This window comes from Amblyomma maculatum, unplaced genomic scaffold (assembly GCF_055883805.1).
Source record: "Amblyomma maculatum isolate TAMU_Amacu unplaced genomic scaffold, ASM5588380v1 scaffold_13, whole genome shotgun sequence".
In the NCBI taxonomy this organism is placed as follows: domain Eukaryota; kingdom Metazoa; phylum Arthropoda; class Arachnida; order Ixodida; family Ixodidae; genus Amblyomma; species Amblyomma maculatum.
In genome coordinates this window covers 34,285,569-34,299,029 of record NW_028146738.1, presented here as the reverse complement: position 1 = coordinate 34,299,029, position 13,461 = coordinate 34,285,569, and positions in this window count along the sequence as shown.

Here is a 13,461-nt window from a genome sequence, read left to right as displayed (position 1 = left end):
AGAAAAAACGACGCCGAGTGAAGCTCCGGCTACGAAGCCAGTACGACCGCAAGGAGCACAGCATCGAAGCCCTCGAAATTGAAGAAAATCTGCTCCGACCAACTGCTGCTTCCAGAAAACACTGTTGAGATGAGTCAGGTGGCTGATTTGAAACTAGCGGATGTCACCATCTCACCAACTCGCCTCTTCACACAAGGCATCGAAATTCTGATAGGCTCTGATTATTATTGGATCTTTGTGCACGCAAAAGTAAGGAAAGTGCAAGGGGCCTTGGTTGCGCTCAAGACTGACTTCGGCTGGACTTTGCAAGGACCGATACCACTGTCTGCTTCAGGTGTGTCGTGTTCCACCATTGCCGTTCTGCGCACCAGCGTCTGTGACAAGAACGCCAACCTGTCAGACGAACTTCTAGCGTTCTGGGAGCTGGAGAGCCTCGATATCTCCTCAAGCAGCTGCCTACTTGGAAGCGAGGAGCAGCAGGTGAGAGAAGACTTCACTCGTTATCTGACTTTGACCGATGGGCGATACGAGGCGAGCCTCCCGTTGAAGGCACTTGACCAAGGGCTAGCCAGCAACGAAGTTGTAGCAAGTAAACGCCTGGCCAGATTGATGCGGCGTATGAGACCCAACAAGAGCAGGCTAATGGTCTATGATGCAGCCATCCGTGACTACCTAGATAAAGGCTTTGCTGAAAGGTTTCCAGCCGACGAAATCGACAGCACCTGTTCTCGAGTGCATTATATGACTCATTGTGCTGTTTTCCGTTCAGAGAGCTCTACCAACAAAGTTCGCAGTGTTCGATGCATCTTCGAAAGCACAAGGCTGCTTGTCACTTAACGATGCCCTCAGCACCGGCCCGAACCTAAACCCCAATCTGCTGCGGCTTACGCTGAATTTTCGATGCCACAAAATTGCATTGACCGCCGACATCGAAAAGGCCTCCCTTCAGATTGGCGTCAAAAGTGAGGACAGCGACGCACTGCGATTACTTTGTGATTCATCTGCGTCATGCGAGGGTTCATCAGAGGGTGATACAGAGGTGTGGCGCATGACAAGAGTGCATGTTAGCGCCACAAGTAGTCCCTTTATGTTGGCTGCCACCATACGACATCATCTGGCTAACGTCTTTGAGGACCTCTCTCAATCCGCACATATCTTAGGCAGCTGTCTGTACGTCGACAATTTGACAACCGGAGTCAGCTACACGGAAGAGGAGACGAAATTTAATGAGGAGGCACAGCAAATACTGAGCTCAGCAGGAATGAAACTGCGAAAGTGTATTTCCAACAATGAACTCCTACGACAGTTCGATGCTGACGGCGTTGGAAATGCCTGCGCTGATACTGTAACGACGACTTCAGCCATGGCAAGGGTGTTGGGGCTCGAGTGGGACAGAGGAAACGACGAGCTGAAGTATTCCCTGAAAACGGCGCTGGAGCTTCTTACTGTCAACAGGAACACTAAACGCTTCGTGATCCATGCTACAGCGAGAATCTTCAATCCCCTCGGTCTGCTGAGCCCAATAACAATCACAGCACAAGCACCTCTTCCGGTGATAAAATTTAAGCGCTTCAGCAAACTGAATCGCCTACAGCGAGTCACAGCCTGGATGCGACGCTTTGTTCGCAACTGTGATCGAAAAAAGGATCGACTTGAGGGCCCGCTCTGCGCATTCGAAATCCAACAGGCGCAGAAATGGTCGCATCACGGAGGCGTTTACTGGGCGAGATGGAAGAACGCGATCCTGTATGATTGGTTTACCCGGTTGTACTTTTGTACCTGTTGGAAGACAGGAATTAATGAGCTGGCGCTCATTCGGCGGGGAGGATGTTGAATATTCCGGGTGTCGCCTCCGCTCAACACCGTAGTCTTCACTGCACGACATTTGGGCCATCCCACAAACAACGGGGGAGGGACGTACACGGACTGGAATCATCCATTCTTCACCGCAGGGTGCGGCTGTGTGCGCGTGTGTTGTGTGTGGTCGGTGGGTGGCGCGAGAGAGGGACGCTAGTGCGCGTGCTCGCTTCAAGTGTAAGAGAGACTCAGCGTTTACAGAGCAGTGCGGTGCATAGTTCATGGAGACGCTCTCCGAACAGTGTCCATAGTGAGTGCAGTTTAGAGAATTAAAATTCATGTTGTTGTTGTTTCAATAGTACTCCCCAACGTCATGGAATAACGAACAAAGTGATTAGGCAAGCAAAATGCTTAAAGACTTTGAAGAGGAAGACTCTCAGGACATCTCCGTCCAACCAGGGCCATATCATGCAAACGAAGAAACCTTTCCTCTAACAAGCACAAAATGTAAGAACAAAAACCTATTGAGTAACAATAATAATTGCTCAATACCGGGCTTCAGATTTTCACTGTACAGTAAAAAGCCAAGGTAGGGAAAATACAGGCAGGAGATAAGGCAGTAGGTGACTATCGCATTGGTTCTAGGAATAGCAGGGGGGAGTTACTAGTTGAGTTTGCAGAGCGCAATAACTTACTAATCATGAATACCTTCTTCAGCAAACGGAAGAACCGGAAATGGACATGGAAGAGTCTTAACGGAGAGACTAAAAATGAAATCGACTTCATAATGTGTTCAACCCCCGCCATTATGCAAGATGTAGAGGTAATCGGGAAAGTGCGATGCAGTGACCACAGGATGGTGAGGTCTCGAATTAGCCTAAATCTGAAGAAGGAACGCAACAGATTAGTGAGAACGAAACCCATCAACCAATTAGCGGCGAGGGGGAGGGCAGAAGAGTTCAAGATCTCGCTACAGAATAGGTATTCAGCTCTAACTGAGGATGGCGACATTACCCTAGAGGCAAGGAACAATAATTTCAGAGAAATCATTACTGAGTGCGCGGTAGAAGTAGGCGGTAGGATAGCCAGAGAGGATACCGGCAAGCTGTCTAAGCAGACGAAAGCTTTGATTAAGAAACGCCAGAGTATGAAAGCTTTCAATCCAACAAACCAGATCGAATTGGCCGAGATATCAAAGCTAATCGATAAGCGAAAGGTGGCCGATATAAGGAAGTATAACATGGAGAAAGTTGAGCACGCTGTAAAGAACGGGGGAAGCCCTAAAACGGTAAAGAAGAAATTGGGCATAGGCAATAACCAGATGTATGCGATAAGGCACAAGGCGGGCAACGTCATCACTAATATGGACAAGATAGTCAAAGTAGCCGAGAGAGAGATATATATATATATATTTTAATGGCAACCTTCTTCAGATTTAGGCTAATTCAGGACCTCACCATCCTGTGGTCACTGCATCGCACTTTCCCGATTACCTCTACATCTTGCATAATGGCGGGGGTTGAACACATTATGAAGTCAATTTTATTTTTAGTCTCTACGTTAGGACTTTTGCATGTCCATTTCAGCTTATTGTCGCAGAAATTCAAGCCCAAAACTTAACTAGAAAAAATGCGTCGTAATATTAGAATAATTTCTCTTAAAAGCCGCTATTTTACGAATCAGAGAAAAAAAGTGACAGATGAGACGAGATCTTTGAACTCTCGCATCACCACAGCCTGTTACGAAAAGGTCATTCAAGCCATATTTGAAACGAGCAGAGAACAAGGACAGATAGACCTAAATCTGCAGCCATTCACTCGCTAATCTCTGAAACATGAACAGCTGGACCGCAATAAAATAAGGCAAACATAGTGATCACAGGCGCATCAACTTTAAACGTTCGCATTGACTTTCCAGAGTCAAATATCACATCACACTGAAAGCACGTACAAATTTTAGAAAACTTGAAAACAGACTCTCTATTTAAGGAATCTCATGTGCTTAATTTTGCTCAATACAGAGAAACCACAGTGCAAGAACCACAGTGCAATATAATTCGACATTGCAATGGAAATACAAGACCAAACTAAATCCAAGCAAATGTTAACTAAATTAGATTTACAATCACGAGTTATAGAAAGAAAGGCGTAACACAAGGAAAATAAAGATTTTATAGAAAGAGGCAAAAGGCGACAAGAAATAATTTTTATATAAATGTAGTAAAAAGAAGGTATTAGGCTAAAAACAAAGGCTGAGACAGCCTATGGAGAAGTGATAGTCACAATTCCTTCATATTGTCACCACTACGTGACATCTGGTGGAGGTGCTGCCTTGGATCCTTCAAGCGAAGACTCTACCTTGTTCCTGTTACCCTGGAGGAACAGCCAACAGGCCACCGAACCAGTCGCCGGCTTCAAGGGCTCCAAAATTAACACGGTATGCTGCGGGACACCATTCGATCTCGGAAGGCCTCGACGCTGACAATGACCCAGCCTACAGCACCGGCTGTTTACGTTCAACCCCGTCTGCCCCCCTGCTTCCATGGACGACCGGACGAAGGTGCAGAAGACTGGATGGACCTTTTCGACCGTGTGGACGAATTCAATGGCTAGAAGGACGCCACAAAACTCGGGCAAGTCTACTTTGTTCTTCAAGGACATGCCCGAGTTTGGTTCGAAAATCATGAAGCAGCTTTGAAGGATTGGGAAATTTTCAAGGAAGCGTTTTTTACTGCCTTTTCATGCGTCGTCCGGAAGGAAAGAGCCCAGGCCCTCCTTCAGTCAAGACTTCAACTTCCTAATGAGCCTGTCCTGGCGTACGTTGAGGAGATGAAGCGCCTCTATCGCCGCGCCGACCCTAACATGACCGAAGGTGAGAGAGTGAATTTTTTGCAAGTCTTGTCAGAAATCCGCCAAAAACCGTGGCGGAATTTGAAACGGGGGCGTCTGCCATCGAGAAGACGTTGGACACCCGGATGCGCCACTACAAGCGACCACTTCAGCCGGAATACTCAAGCTACTACCCCAGCGCATCTGCAAGCGGAGAGAACCTTCGGGACCTCATTCGGGAGATCGTGCGAGAGGAGCTCCACCGATTGATGCCATCCTCGCAACAACCCCAGGTGGCGTCGCTTGCGGAAGTCGTCCGTGAAGAAGTTAAGTAGGCGCTGGGCATTCCTCAAGCAACGGCTGCGACTGTTCCAGAACAAGAGGCAACAGCAAAGAACTACGCTGCTGTATTACGTCGCCCTGCGCCCCGACGTGATGACTTTCCGAGCCCTCGCCGCTACCGTCCTGTTCCTGAAAACCGCTCCTTAACCCCCGCCCGCCAAGCCTACCAACGACTCCCAAGCCCCAGAAAGTGCGACGCCTGGAGGACAGCAAACATCCGACCGCTCTGCTTCCATTGTGGTGAGGCAGGACCCATCCTCCGTCACGGTCCGTACAGCCGGATCGGCCTCCGTGGTTTCGCTGTCGACGCCCTACGACACCGTCCTGGCGAGCGACCACAGGAAATCAACGACTTCCTGCGCAGCGGAGAGCACTCGTCGCCAAGGCGTCTGTCACGCTCCCCATCGCCGTACAATGCCCGATTTACGTCTCCGGGCCGCAGTTACATGCAAGGACGGTCTCCTAGACCCCGTAGGGGAAACTAAAGGCAGCAAGCTTTGGAGGTGAGGTTGCTCGACGGCGAAAAGACGAAAAACCTCCGCCGACGACGACCACTAACCACGACGCAGCCATTTCATTGCCACTCCACACGACGACATCGACAACACGACCAGAGTGCAAGCCGACACCGCCGCCCAGCGAAATAATAACGGTATGCCCCGGCCATGACCTGAAAAAACGACGGAGCCGAGATCGGACACTAAGCCCACGTGCAATGCGGGGATGCGAATAAGCGACCTTGAAGTTGATGTCAACGGTCGCAGAGTCACTGCCCTAGTAGATACCGGAGCTGACTATTCAGTCATCAGTGGACCGTTAGCCTCTCAGCTTAGGAAAGTTACCACCGCTTGGGATGGCCCGCTGATTCGCACCGCAGATGGCAACCTGATTACTCCATCGGGACGATGCACTGCAAGAATAGATATAAACGGGGGTACTTACCCCACCAACTTTGGGTCTTGCAGCAGTGCTCCCGAGACGTGCTTTTAGGTATGGACTTCCTAAGTGAACATAGGGCTATCATCGACCTCCGATCCAAGCTCATCAAGCTCTCTGCAGACAATGCCATACCTGCTCCAACGACTTCGACGCAACACGTCGCTCTAAACGTCCTCGACGAAAAATTGACCGTGCCGCCACGATCAAGCGTCGCAGTCAGCGTAGGTAGTGCAGGCATTGAAACCGCTGAAGGCATCGTCGAAGGAAATATCCAATTGCTCTTGGAACGAGGTGTCGGCATCGCAAGAAGCATCGCGAAATTCCGGAGAGGACAAGCTCAGGTGCTGGTAACAAGCTTCACCGAAGAATACCGGCATCTCAACAAGGGCACGACGATCGCTTTTCTCGACGAATTAGCGGACCTCAAAGACGTATTCGCCCTCCACGACCACCCACTGGAAGACGCACCGGACCAATTCCGTCAGCCCACATTTGACATCAACCCGGCATTGACCCACTGTCGTGACGCTGGGGCTACGTCGACCCGGCCTTCACTTGGTAGCGTGCAGAGACTCGGGGTTGAAGTAGGATTGAATCTTCGAAGTTGGTGAAATATGTACAAGCAGGTTTAATGGCACTTTGAGAAACTTATTTACAAGATTATTTACACGAAAAAGAAGGGTACATCAGCAAAATGGCAAGCGTTAAGAGTTCATAGCGAGAAGCGACTGGATGAGCCGTTTACCCAGGGCCCAGAGCGACATTTCGTGCTCTGCAGCGTCCTTAAAACCCCCTATGTCCAGCCCCTCTCTGAAGATGCTGACCAACCAAATCCAGGGCACGCCCCTCAGGTATCGGCATCCAATCGAACACATCACTGCACTGATGGTCTGAAGCACTGACTGGTCCGGCATTCATTCGTTGGGCGTGATCACTTGTTGGCGGGAAAAGCTTGGGAACGGCGAGGAGAGGAGGTACATTTCTATTCTTCAGCAAAGAAACCACAGGCTGGTTCTGACAAGGGGTTTTACTTCTCAGAAACCCGAGTGCACGTGGCGCCGCATAGGGCTCCCAACATGGTCCCTTTTCGACAATTGCAAATCTTTCCTGCATTCCCGGGAAATCACTTAATGGCCGTATGAGTCATGCTCCTTTCTTGTCCTGCACGTCAGCGGACATGTCACTCTGTCGTCTCCTTTGGATAGGAGGCATTCATCACTGGAGGATAGCACTTCTCGACTGGAAGGGTGAACAAAAGAAAGAAAGCACTTCCTGCTATTTCCCGCAGGGGGACGTTTCTTTGTGTTTTTCCAGACGTTCTCTTGACAGGGTCAATTTGGCATTTGCAGGTTGTCCACAAAGCAAAACATGCTTACAAAACAGGATCCTGGAAACAGGCTCACTTAGAGCCATTGGACCATCACCACATATTCACAAAACTTATCCATGCCCACAGGCGAACAATAGAGCGCGCAATTGCGGATGCTTGGTCGTAACAGCCTCCTCCCCCGCCAGAAGAGTCTCGGAGGGCAGCAGTCCCAGCTGCTGCATGAAGAGACGACTTAATGGCCTGCACGTGAACGCTTGAAGCTCGCTGTTGCTTGTCGCGTTGTCTTGATTGTTGTAGGCCAAATTGCTCGAGCTGTCTGAAACTCAACCACATGTCGAAGCAAGCACTCGGCTCCCGTCTGAAGAGACCAGGTTAAAAGAAAACTGCCATTGTTGTTCGAGAAAAGCCCACTCTCAAGACGTTCAGGACCCACGTATTCCTAGAAAACCAAACGTGCTGCTTTACATAGCCACACATATACAAGCGCACGAAAAAAAAGAAAAACCTGATTATCAATTTGGATACATGGTGAGGAACATCTCGGACCGCTTAGAAAGAGCGGCTAAGCGCGTCCGCATTCCCATTTAACTTCCCCTTTTTGTATCTGATTTCAAAATTGTACTGCTGTAAATTCAAGCTCCACCTAAGAAGGCGACTGTTCTTCGATGTCGCAGTTTGCAGCCAAGCCAGGGGACAATGGTCCGTCTCTACGGTGAATTTGGCCCCTCCAAGATAGCACTGCAATTTTTGAATGGCCCATACAATGCAAGCGCACTCTTTCTCTGACGCGCAATAAGCCCTCTCTCTAGAACTCAGTTTTCTGCTCAAGTAGAGCACGGGGTGCTCATTACCGTCGTCATCTCTCTGGCAGAGAACAGCACCTAACCCTCGATCACTGGCATCACACTGGACCGTGAATTCTCGGCCATAGTCTGGAGCTCGCAATACCGGACAGCTAATCAGCACAGCCTTCAGGTTTACGAAGGAGGCTTCCTTTTGTTCGTCCCAGACTACATTTGTCGGTTCTGTCTTGCGGAGAGCGTCGGTCAGAGGGCTAGCCAAAGCTGAATAGTTAGGGATGTAGTGATTGTAGTACCCAGTCAGACCCAGGAATGCTCGAATTTCCGTCTTCGTGCTCGGCCGCGGGTAGTCTTCTACCGCCGAAATCTTAATCTCGCTGGGTTTCCTGAAACCTTGACCTACATTGTGACCCAAGTAGTCCACGGTCGCCCTTGCCAGGCAACATTTCTCGGCCTTTACGGTTAGTCCAGCTTGACGCAAAAGGCTCAGTACAGCTCTTAGATGTACCATATGGTCCGCCCATGAGTCGGAAAAAACCGCAATGTCGTCTAAATAAGGCACCGCGAATGTTTCACACCCCTTTAAAACCCTATCCATGAGTCGGGAAAAACAAAATGGAGCATTTTTGAGCCCGAAACTCATCATTGTTGGCTGGTAGCTGCTCGTCGGAGTGACGAAAGCCGCGTATCTGCTGGCGCGTTCAGTGAGCGGTACTTGCCAGTATCCTCGAGTAAGGTCCAGCGTAGTCACATATGCCGCTCTACTGACCTGTTCTACTCTCTCCTCAATATTCGGAATAGGATACACTTGATCCCTGGTTAGAGAATTTAGCTTCCGGTAGTCTACCACAGGCCTAGGGTCCTTACCTGGAGCTTCTACTAAGATCATAGGCGAAGCATAATCGCTTTCCGAGGGTTTTATTACTCCCAATTCCAGTATGCGAATTACTTCCCTATCCAGAATTTCTCTTTGCCTTGGAGAGAATTGGTAGCACCTTGATCGCACTGACACGTCTGAAGTCAGCTCAATATCGTGCTCAGTCAAATCAGTCCTGTCTGGCCTGTCCACGAAGCAGGCCTCAAACTCTGTTATTATTTCGCCCAGATCGGACAGCTGGGATTTCTTTAGTTCTCCTCTCTGCTCCGTCTTTTTGAGAAGCTCCTGAGCGTTGCTTCCTTTTCCGCTGAGGCAAATCAAGTTGTCCCCCATCTCCTCGGGAAGGTTTAACGTTAGATTTACCACGGCTTGCTCCATAGCTAAGTCCTCTCGGGTTCCACTTAAAAGTCTCGTGAGATTACTAGACACTGGCGGCAAGAGGTTACTCTCAAGAACGTCCTCATTCCGCGTCTCATCAAGCGCACTTTTAAGTTGACTTATTTGAGATGCCTCGCTCTCAAAGCTTTCTGACCCGCTATTTTCCGCATCGACCACTGTTTTAACTGCCGTTTCCTCCGCTGTGGATTTTTCTGGAATGAGCAGTGTAGCTAGTTCTCGCGCCTTTGAACGTGTTAACTCTTGCACAACTCTGTCTCCGAAAAGGATGCCCCTCTTTCGCAGTAGCATGTCCGATTTGTTGGAAAACAAATACGGATAGCTTTTAGGAAGCTTTCCTGAAACGGCAGCCTCGGTTGTTAACTCGCCGAAAGGGCCCTCGATGACCACGTTCGCGATTGGCAAGCACACACTCTGTTCCTCCACTACCTGGCGGATCCACGCACACTGTCCTGTATAGTCGGAAGGCGACACATACGCCGGATGGACAACATCCATCGTTGCGGCCGAATCGCGCAGTACCTTGCAAGGCTTCCCGTTGACTACTAGGTCATGCAGGTAGGGTTCTAAAAGCTGCATATTTTCATCGCAGTCCCTGACATACGAGAAAGCAATCTTTTCTTTCCGGCAGTTGACGGCAATGTGACCCTGCTCATTACACCTAAAGCATGTGAGCGGCTTCCTAGCCTCAAGCTTATTCTTTGTGTTCTGCACGTTGATCACTTCCCCACTTTTCTCACTGCCGTCCTTTCTAGGGAATTTGCCTGAAGAAACCTTCATTTCTTCGTTTCCAACTCTAGTAAAGTGCCTTTCCTGACGGTTATTCACTCTCAACTTGGGATTGCGGGGCCTATCCACTGCTGGGTTGCTGAATTGTCGGCGCGAAGCATACTCCTCAATAAGTTCGGCAGCTTCAGTTGCCGACTTAATTTCGCCTCGGTCCTGTAACCAATTTCTTTCTTTTTCTGGGAGGCAGTTATAAAACTGCTCCAAAAGAATTCGCTCGACTACAGCGTCCCTATCACTGTAGGAATCTGTGCTCTTTAGCCACTCGCCCAAATTTACTCTTAAATTGTACAGGAATTCAGGGTAACTCTCGTCCCTGGACTTAGTAGCGTTCCGAAAACGTTGTCTGAACGCCTCGGCGCTAAGCCTATACTTTCTCAGAAGGCAAGCTTTGACCTTCTCGTAGTTGTCCGCGTCCTCCTTGCTTAGCCGCGCGACAACCTCCGCTGCCTCGCAGGGCAGAACCGTCAATAATCTCTGAGACCAAGTGTCTCGCTGGAAGGACAGTTTTTCGCAGGTTCGCTCAAAGTTAGCCAGATACAGACCGATATCCCCTGATATCACATATGGCTGCATGTACTTTGACATCTTGAAATCTGCCACCTTGTTGAGACGAGGTACCGCTAGCTGGGGACAATCGCCCGACCTCTTGCTCAACTCTAGTTCTAATTTCCGGAGCTCAATTTCTTGGTCCAGCTTTTTTGCTTCTCTTTCAAGCTTCTCACGTTCGTGCTCCCTTTCCTCTTTTTCCCTCTCAAGTTCACGCTCCCTTTCCTCTTTTTCCCTCTGACGTTCGCGCTCCCTTTCCTCTTTTTCCCGCTCTTTCTGCTGTCTGAGCTGTTCCTTTTTTTGCCCGATGAGGTTCCATGCTTCACTGAGCTCCTCATCATCGGTTCCCAGATCAGTGATTGCCTTTATAATCAAGGGTTTTCGTGCCAAACCACTTGTATCAATTCCCAATTCCTCACACAATAGCAACAGGTCCGGTTTCTGCAGCTTTTGTAGGTCCATGATCGCTCCGAGTGTCGGCTACTTCCAAAACAACAGTGCAAACTACCAAACCTAAAGGCGTTTCAACACTTTTTTTACCAGTTCTAAAATCTAACCCTGTTCTAGAATCTGGTCCACATCAGAAGAAAAGCCAAGCACTCACCCACACATGCGATCGACGTTCCGAGCTGCTTTCTTGTTGGCCGATTGTTGCTCCTGCTTGTTGCTTGGGATGCCACCTCCGATCACCAGATGTTGTAGCTTGTAGATCCAGATCCCACCTCCAGTCATCAGATGTTGTGGCTTGTAGATTCAGATCCCAACGCTGGTCACCAGTTGTTGTGGCTTATAGATTCAGATCCCAACGCTGGTCACCAGTTGTTGTGGCTTGTAGATTCAGATCCCACCGCTGCCACCAGTTGTCGTGACGCTGGGGCTACGTCGACCCGGCCTTCACTTGGTAGCGTGCAGAGACTCGGGGTTGAAGTAGGATTGAATCTTCGAAGTTGGTGAAATATGTACAAGCAGGTTTAATGGCACTTTGAGAAACTTATTTACAAGATTATTTACACGAAAAAGAAGGGTACATCAGCAAAATGGCAAGCGTTAAGAGTTCATAGCGAGAAGCGACTGGATGAGCCGTTTACCCAGGGCCCAGAGCGACATTTCGTGCTCTGCAGCGTCCTTAAAACCCCCTATGTCCAGCCCCTCTCTGAAGATGCTGACCAACCAAATCCAGGGCACGCCCCTCAGGTATCGGCATCCAATCGAACACATCACTGCACTGATGGTCTGAAGCACTGACTGGTCCGGCATTCATTCGTTGGGCGTGATCACTTGTTGGCGGGAAAAGCTTGGGAACGGCGAGGAGAGGAGGTACATTTCTATTCTTCAGCAAAGAAACCACAGGCTGGTTCTGACAAGGGGTTTTACTTCTCAGAAACCCGAGTGCACGTGGCGCCGCATAGGGCTCCCAACATGGTCCCTTTTCGACAATTGCAAATCTTTCCTGCATTCCCGGGAAATCACTTAATGGCCGTATGAGTCATGCTCCTTTCTTGTCCTGCACGTCAGCGGACATGTCACTCTGTCGTCTCCTTTGGATAGGAGGCATTCATCACTGGAGGATAGCACTTCTCGACTGGAAGGGTGAACAAAAGAAAGAAAGCACTTCCTGCTATTTCCCGCAGGGGGACGTTTCTTTGTGTTTTTCCAGACGTTCTCTTGACAGGGTCAATTTGGCATTTGCAGGTTGTCCACAAAGCAAAACATGCTTACAAAACAGGATCCTGGAAACAGGCTCACTTAGAGCCATTGGACCATCACCACATATTCACAAAACTTATCCATGCCCACAGGCGAACAATAGAGCGCGCAATTGCGGATGCTTGGTCGTAACACCCACAGCAGGAGAGACCAGATTCGCAATCTTCTTCGAAGCTACAGAGAGTGCTTCTCGTCAGCATCGAGGTTACGACAAACACCACTGGCCAAGCACCGCATTATAACTGACGAACACGCCCGACCTCTGCGCCGAAGCCCTTATCGTGTATCGCTGCGAGAACGCCAGGCCATTCGCGATCAAGTTGAGGAAATGCTGCGTGATGACGTAATACAGCCATCGAACAGCCCCTGGGCGGCACCAGTCGTTTTGGTGAAGAAGAAAGACGGCACACTTCGCTTCTGCGTTGATTACCGCCGCTTGAATAGGATTACTAAGAAGGATGTTTACCCGCTTCCCCGCATCGACGACACTCTCGACCGGGTCTGCATTGCAAGGTACTTCTCATCTATGGACCTGAAGAGCGGATATTGGCAAATTGAGGTCGACGAAAGAGATCGAGAGAAGACCGCTTTCATCACACCAGACGGTCTTTTTGAGTTCAAGGTGATGCCATTTGGCCTCTGCTGTGCGCTAGCCACATTTCAACGAGTAATGGACACAGTTCTGGCAGGCGTGAAGTGCAAATTTGTTTGGTATATTTTGACGACGTTGTTGTCTTCTCGTCAAACTATGAAGACAACCTAAAACGACTGCAGACAGTGCTGGAAGCGATCAAGTTATCGGGGCTAACGCTAAAAGTAGAGAAGTGTCACTTGGCCTACGAAGAACTGCGGTTCCTAGGTCACACTGTTAGCAAGGATGATATTCGCCCAGACCCGGAGAAAACAGCTACAAGGGCACAATTCCCACCGCCTGCCGACAAGAAAGCTGTGCGCCGATTCCTTGGGCTGTGCTCTTATTATCGACGATTTGTCAGAAACTTTTCGCGCATCGCCGAACCATTGACGCAGCCTACAAAGGCTGACGTGCCTTTCAAATGGGAAGTGCCGCAAGGAGAAGCCTTTGACGAACTTAAGCGCCGCCTGCAGTGC